The sequence below is a fragment of the Durio zibethinus genome, chromosome 6, assembly GCF_047325235.1.
Source record: "Durio zibethinus cultivar Kanyao isolate XHJ-2024 chromosome 6, ASM4732523v1, whole genome shotgun sequence".
Classification (NCBI taxonomy): Eukaryota; Viridiplantae; Streptophyta; class Magnoliopsida; order Malvales; family Malvaceae; genus Durio; species Durio zibethinus.
The window spans coordinates 10,112,196-10,120,296 of record NC_143167.1 but is presented as its reverse complement, the minus strand read 5'-3'; positions in this window follow the sequence as shown (position 1 = coordinate 10,120,296).

Sequence of the window (8,101 nt, the reverse complement as noted above, 5' to 3'; positions counted from 1 at the left end):
GAGAAAATTAAAACATATAAATCTACGTTGATGGCCTTTAAGCATTGGTATAGGTACAGTCTATACTAATGATCATTACCCGTCGGTATAGGTAAGAAAAATTAAAACATACAAATCTATACTGACAGGTGTTAACCATCGCTAAGCGGTATAATGGTGGAATACACACAGATGTTATACCAACAAATATACATTTACTGCCATTCTTAAATCATTGGTATGTCTTTGTAAGCTATTTCGATGCTTTTAAAAATCATCAGTATAGGTCTATACCGACAAGGGATATATCGATAGTTAAAAATTCATCGAAACACATATTTTGACTGTTAGTATAGGGTTTATGGTGCTATACTGATGGATTTTAAGGTTTTACCGATACTCTTTTGAACATCACTACATGTCAGATTTCTTGTAGTGATTGCATTTTGTGGTAATTATTTAGATCTCTCTAAAGTTTCTATATCAGATTATAAAAAAACCATAGATAATTGGGCACAATCTATCTCTATAGTAGTAACTCACTATAAAGATACATGGAATAGAGAAAAATTTTTAAATTATTTTTGTGGAACATGGCAAGGAGATGTTCTTCAATTTCTCAAAAAGTGGAAAAATACGAATTTGGGAAAAACCCAAAAATCTACTTCTTTAGATGTAGGAAATATTCCAAAGCTTCTAAAACTACTAACACATTCTAAAAAATGAATTTTGTGGTAGTATGAAAGATTTAGACCTAAATACTGAAACAAAGTATATTTTGTCTAAACTACAACTCCATAACATCCAAAACCTGGATGAATTTTTCAAAAAAATTATATGAGTGAATACTAAGGATTGGATGAAAAGTATTCAAAATTTTGGTTAGAACAATATTTTCACAAACTTCCCTTATTATGGGATGAACTATGTTTATAAAATTATATTACATTCTTAGAGCCATGTATGAAAAAATCAAATATAGCGAATCCTAGTTTAGATCTCTATGATACACTAGGAAGTCGAGTATCTTATGTACAAAAACAAGTTATAGAATATTGTCTTAAATGAAAGGTAGCTAAACAAGTTAAAAATCATCTTAGTCATAAACAATGTACTAAGATATTAGAAAATGGATTTAGTTTTGGTTGTAACAAACAAACCAAAAAATATAAACATAAAAATCATTTTAAAAAGAAATGATATTTTATGAAAAAATGGAAATCCCAAAACCATGTTTCCAAAAGAAAAAAAAATATGTTGTTAAAAGAAGAAAAACTTCTAAAAAACAATAATGCAAATGTTTTATTTGCGAAAAAAATGGTCATATTGCACCAAATTGCCCTAACAAAGGAAAAAGTGCAAAAAAAGTTATAAAAACTCTTGAACAACAAGATTTGCAAATTTGTTTCGTAGAAGAAATATCAGATAAAGAAATTGTTTATGAATTTTTCTTTGAAATAGAATCTAATACTTTTGATGAAGAAATAGAATATACTTTTGTGAATGATACTTCATTTAACCAAGGTGAAATATCAGAAACTTCCTTTATTACTAACATAGTATCAAAAGAACAAATGACTACAATAAAAAATATTATGAGAAAAACTCATAGTATTTAAGATGAAAAATTGGAAAAATTACAACTTGCTAATAAAAAAGACATTTATCAAACTAACTTTTTCAAAAGTTTTCAAACATGGATAAAATGCTACATAGAAAAAGTAAGTGATGATATTATTGCTAATGATTCTGAACAAGGAATAATAGAAATTCATTTATTTTTAGAAGAGAAAATAAATTGTTTTCTCCTAAAATATCCAAAAACAAAATATATTCATATAGGTATTAATATGATAACCATTAAACTACTTTTTATTTCAAGAAAAGATATTCCTATTTTAGTAGTTTTAATGGATAAAAGATTTTCAAACCTTGTAAATGCTGTAATTGGAGGAATCTAATTCAATTTAGCAACAGGAGTAGTTTTATTTAAAGTAAAACCAAATTATTTTATTTCTATTTTAAATCCTTTAATAAAATAATGTTTATGTTTAAGAATCAAAACAAAAAATTCTGATTTAGATGAAAGATCTCATGATCTTTCTATAAACTGGATAACAATATATGAATTCACTAATATTGCTACAACTTCTATTAAACAAATAGATCCAAAAATCATTGAAAATTTTGAACCAAATCCTTTTGATTATGAGATTAAACCAAAACTCATGAATATAGAAGATTTAGCCATTCCAACAGGATAGTTACTAGAATATATCTCTTCTGACACAAACCCTGCAAATCGTATTATCATTTCTTTAGAATTTTTTGCATAAAAAAACTTTTATTTCAAAAATCCATAAGCAAATAGTTCTAATCCCAATTTAGTTCTACCAGCTTCATTTCCATCATTTTCTAACCAAGAAGATGATACAAAAAGTCTAAGTAGCAGTCAATCCTTTGCTACTCCCTATAGAAATTCTTTCTCTAGATTTCAAAGATCTAATAATACAAATAGTACTCAAATTCCTATCTTTTCAAGTGATAATCAATCACAACTTTCAATTTATAATATTGTTAACTCAGTATTAAATTCAGTTTCTTCATCTAAAAAAACTAGAATTGAAAAAAATAAAAGTCTTGCTATTATCACTCAATACAAAATTAGTAATAAAGATATCATTACCTTTTCCAATAACCAACCAAAATGGTTTTATAATTACATTAAAGGAGAATTCCATTTTCAAAATTTTAAACCTTATTCCTTTCATATTCTTATAGACACTGGAGCAAGAATCTCTAGCTGCAGAACTAATGCTTTACCATTAAACAAATGAAAGCTTATGAAACACTCAATTGTAATAGTTGGAATTGATGGAAAAGAAACTATAATAGGTTTCAAAGCCAAAAATATTCTAGTTTATTTTCAAAAGAAAAAATTTATTATTCCAAAAATTATTTGTTTTTCTTATATGCATTGAGCTATACTCCTAGGAAGTAATTTTCTTTATCAATATTTTCAAATCTTTTTTTCTTTTAACTCTCTCACTTTAACTATAGATAAAAAATCTATAGAAATTTCTCTTATCAAAAATCATAAAAACATTTATGATAAATATTTCTATCTTTAAGCTAATCAAGCTAAAATCAAAATGATCAATGAAAAACATTGATTATATAACATTTTTCAAGAAAATTTTTGTGAAGAACCACTAAAATTATGGAGTCAAAGCCTAGGTTTTGTAATTTAGAGTAAAGCTCATGATCTATAGCAAACAGGATATAAATAAATTTGAAATTCAAATAATAGAACTTCTTAGTAAAGGGTTAATAGAACCAACAAATAACCTTCATTCCAATCCTACTTTTTTAGTCAAAAACCACTTTGAACAAAAAAGAGGAAAAGCCCATATGGTAATCAAGTATAAGAGGCCTAATCAAAATCTTATTTTTAATGGATGTTTTATTCCTTGAAAAGATGTACTAATCAATTTAGCAAAAAATGCTAAAAATTTTAGTAAATTTGATTGTAAATCAAGCTTTTGGCAAATAATGCTAAAAGAAGATTTTAAACCTCTAAGCGCACTAACAGGCTATTGCCAATAAACTGTTATGCCTTTCGGTCTTTGTAATGCCCCTCAAATATTTTAGAGGTGGATGGATAAAATTTTTGCAAAACACAAAAAATTTTGTGGTGTTTGTATTGATAATATTTTAGTTTTTTTCTAAAAACCTTATTGAGCACAAAACACATCTAAACATAATTGCCCAGGAATTTATTAAACATGGAATTATACTCAATCCAAAAAATATTGAGTTAGAAAAAACAGAAATTGAATTTTTAAGGTTAAATCTTTCTTCATATGGTCTTGCTCTTCAAGATCATATTATTTTTAAAATTAAAGATTTTCCAGAACAATTGGAAAACAAAAAACATTTACAACAATTTCTTGGTTTTCTTAATTATGGAAAATAATTTTTCAAAAATGTTTCTAGAAAAGAAAAATTGTTACAAGAAAAACTCAAAAAAGATGTAGATTTTTAATGGACAAATCAAGATTTTGATATTATTAAACAAACAAAATTAGAACTTATTAATATTCCAAAAGTATTTCTACCTAAACAAGGTGATTACTTAATTCTTAAAACAGATGCCTCAAAACAATACTGGGGACTTGTTTTAAAAGCACAAGTTCAAAATAATGAACTTATTTGTGGCTATAATTCTAGCAAGTTTAAACAAAACAAGCTTAAATATATCATTTTTGAAAAAGAACTTTTGGCAATAAAAAATGCTATTACAAGATTTCATATTTATTTTGCACCTAAGCATTTTACCATCTGAATTGATAATCAATCTATTCATGATTTCTTAAAAAATAAAAAGTAGATACTAATATAAGAAGGATTAGATGGTACAATTTTTTTTGTCAATATAGTTTTACTATTGAATTTATTAACGGTGATAAAAATTTTATTGCAAATTTTTGTAGTCACCTAGATGGATGAGGTAAAGACTTCTACAACAACAAGAAGGGTGGAGAACAATACAAAAAAATCAACCAAAAAACTTGCATCTTCTTCCTATTTATCCAACACCTCAAAAATTAATCCTAACTAAAGATGTACATCATTTACTTACCCTCTAAAAACATATCTCTTACAACAAATTCCTCAAAGACCATATTTTGTTTTTCCTTAAGACAATGCTATACAACCAGTAATGCATCCTTTTCAAAATGCTTCTTAATACTTTTAGGATCTAAATCAGTGGACTCCTATTTCTTATTTTGAAATTGTCAGATCAACAAAAAACTTGTTGAAAGACACAAAAATGACAGATGTAGAAATAAAAGATTTCTACAATTTTGGCCTTCCAGTTGACATATACAATATGCTCAACAAGATTTGAAAATCCTATATCTCACAAAATAAAACTCAATTCAAAAAAGGGATGATCAAACTAGTTGAGTTCTTAGCTAAACAAGCTATAGAAAAATAGCTTTTTGATAAATTGGTTTTTGAAAACCTTTGTTCTTCATATGTGCTAAAACAGCCAGATATTGACTTTTTTGCAATTGAAGAAAACCAATATTCAATTGAAGAAATAAACAATTTCTTGAACCTCTATGAATATTTTGAGCATAAAAATTCTCCTCATTTAGAAAAACTAAAGAGAATTTTATTTTTTGATTTTATTTTTTGAAAAGGCAACAATATTCTTAACTAAAGAAATATTTCTGCAAATAAATCATTCAATCCTTTAAAAAATAGAAAAACTGTTATCTGAAAAAAATTTTGAATTTTATTTTTCCTTCTATCTAGAAACAATTAAAATAGGAGAACAAATTCCAAAGATCAAATTTAGATTGGATCATGAACCTTTCGATTTAAAAAGTATCGAACTTGGTATTGTAGGAGAAATAGTTGTTCAAAAATTTTCTTTTCAACACCTCACATATTTCCCTACATTCATAAAATCCAAATTCTTTGAATTTGTTAGAAATGATAAGCATTTCTTTTATATTCACTTTACCATTCATAGCCTCCTTAGAACATTTCAAGAGAAAGATTCTATCAATCCTATCAGATCTAGAAGATTTAAAAACTCATGTCTGGACCATCATTGGAGCCATTAGTGGATGGAATTGAAAACTCAGAATTACTAAACCAAGTAATTCAAAAATATTCAAATTCTTCAAGATATATTATATTTGGTTTGTATTTTAAAAAAAAAAAAGTGATAGGATTGTAAGAAAAATTAATCATTTCCTTAGTATAAGATTATTTAATCCTTTCAAAGTGGAGAGAATTAATGAATTATTTTTAATCATTTGGATTAAATTTACATGTTCTATTGTACCTTTAAAATTTACATTAATAATTTAAATTGTATAAATTTTGATAAAAGATAATTTGACCAATAAATAAATTATCCTATTCTAATTCTTACATACATCAAATATAAGATATAATAAATTTATTTAATTTAATCCTATTCATAATTCCATCTTATCGTATGTTATTATAATCTTGTATACCAAACATATCTTAAGAGAATTATACCCACTAAATCTATTACTCCAAATTAGTTAATATAAGAAATAGTGGCTTTGATTTTTTTTTAAGAAATATTTATAATAAAATAATATTAAGTTGGATGATATAATTATAATCATGATAAAATCAAAACAAATAATTATTGTAAAGTATTGAGTTTTTATTTTTATTTTGAAAACAATGAATAAATTAGATTAATTCAAAAAAGAAAGAATTGTCATTTTGAATAATATATTTGCAATTAATTATAATTAATCAGGAATAATTTCAATTTATATATGTTGTATTATCTATAAATTAAATTACAATTAAGTATCACATTTTATTTAAAAAATAGCTTTTTTAACCCGTACAACATACATGATCTTTTATTAAATTTTTCATAATTTTAAATTTATTTTTTAATTATTTATCTAATATATAATCATATATTTATAAATGCTAAGTTACAATTAAATGATAATTTATACATAATATATTATAAATGATATTGTTCATCTAAAAGAAGTCTAAACTTTTGCAAATTTTCAAGAATTATAAAAATCCTTTTTTTCGTTAAAAGAATATTTTCTTCAATTTATTTGCTAAATACTAAAAATTTCGCTACCACTTTTTTCTTGTTTGATAAAGAATCAAGAATCAATATTTAAATAGTTAAAATTAATAATTGTTTTTATTATAATGTTGATTGGGTGGTGTGTGTGTGTGTGTATATATATATTTAATTGAACAACAAATCACAATTATTAATTTTGTTATAATCTTTTGCTTTTTATTAGTTTTTATTTTTAATATACTTCAAGTAATTATTACATAAATATATTGGGCTAACAATTATTTTTATATATGTCAACAAAATAAAGTTATTTTTTAGATAAAAGCTATTTAGGTTATGCTTAAAAACTTTTTTTGAAATATTTTTTATTTTTAATCATTTTTAACATAATTGATAGTATTTTTTGCGAGTTATATATAGTAATGATCCTCATTCTTGTCATACCATCCACTGTAAAAATAGAAATTCAATAATAAAAAGTATAATAAAGGGAAATAGAGAATATAAATTTACATATTAATTTGTGAAGATTAAATATATACAATAATAAAAGCAAATATATTAGTAAATTAATAGAGAATAAAAAATTGAAGAAATGAATAAAACAAAAAAATATATAATACAAAAAGTTAATTATAATCAATCTAAATAAAATTAAAAAAATGTTATGAACTAAAGAGAAACACATAAGTTAACCAAATATATAATATAAAAATATTTGAATTAGAACATAAATAAAACATTATATTTGTTTTCAAAGCAAAAACATATTTTTATCTAACTTTTTTATCAACATTCAAAAGTTGCATATTTTTATATAAAGATGTAAGTTTTTATTTCTTTAAAAATACATGCTTTCTAGTCAATAATTCATTAACTTATCTAAAAGTATTAAATTTAAATAATCTATTACATAATTTTCAATTTTTGATAGATTTTGATTTGAGTTTAAATAATTATATAAAAATATTAAATTTAAATAATTTATTAAATAGAATTATTTGACAAAAAATAAAATTTTATTAAGCATATATATTTGGAATTGTTATTGAATTTAAAAAGAAAAGATAAATTATGATTTAATATATTTGAATTCAAATCTTATGCAAAAATTTCAATCTTAGATAGATTTTTTATTTAAATTTAAATAATTATCCAAAATATTCTATTTAAATAATTTATTAAAAAAATTTATTTGATAAATAAAATAATATAAATATAATCTTATGCTTCATTAAAAGAAATTATCCACTTAGACATCCACATAAGTAATTTTGATCATGTAACTTTGTATGTTGTAATATAATATATATATATATATATATATATATATATATATTAGATTCAACCACTAGAAACAATCAACATTTGAAGAAAAACAATTTTGGAATTGACATTTTAGGAAAATTTTATCTTTCATATTTTTAGAGAATTCAGATAATGTAATAACTAATCAACCAAATTCACAAATGATAAAAGATAAATATTTGATAAAAAAAAAACACA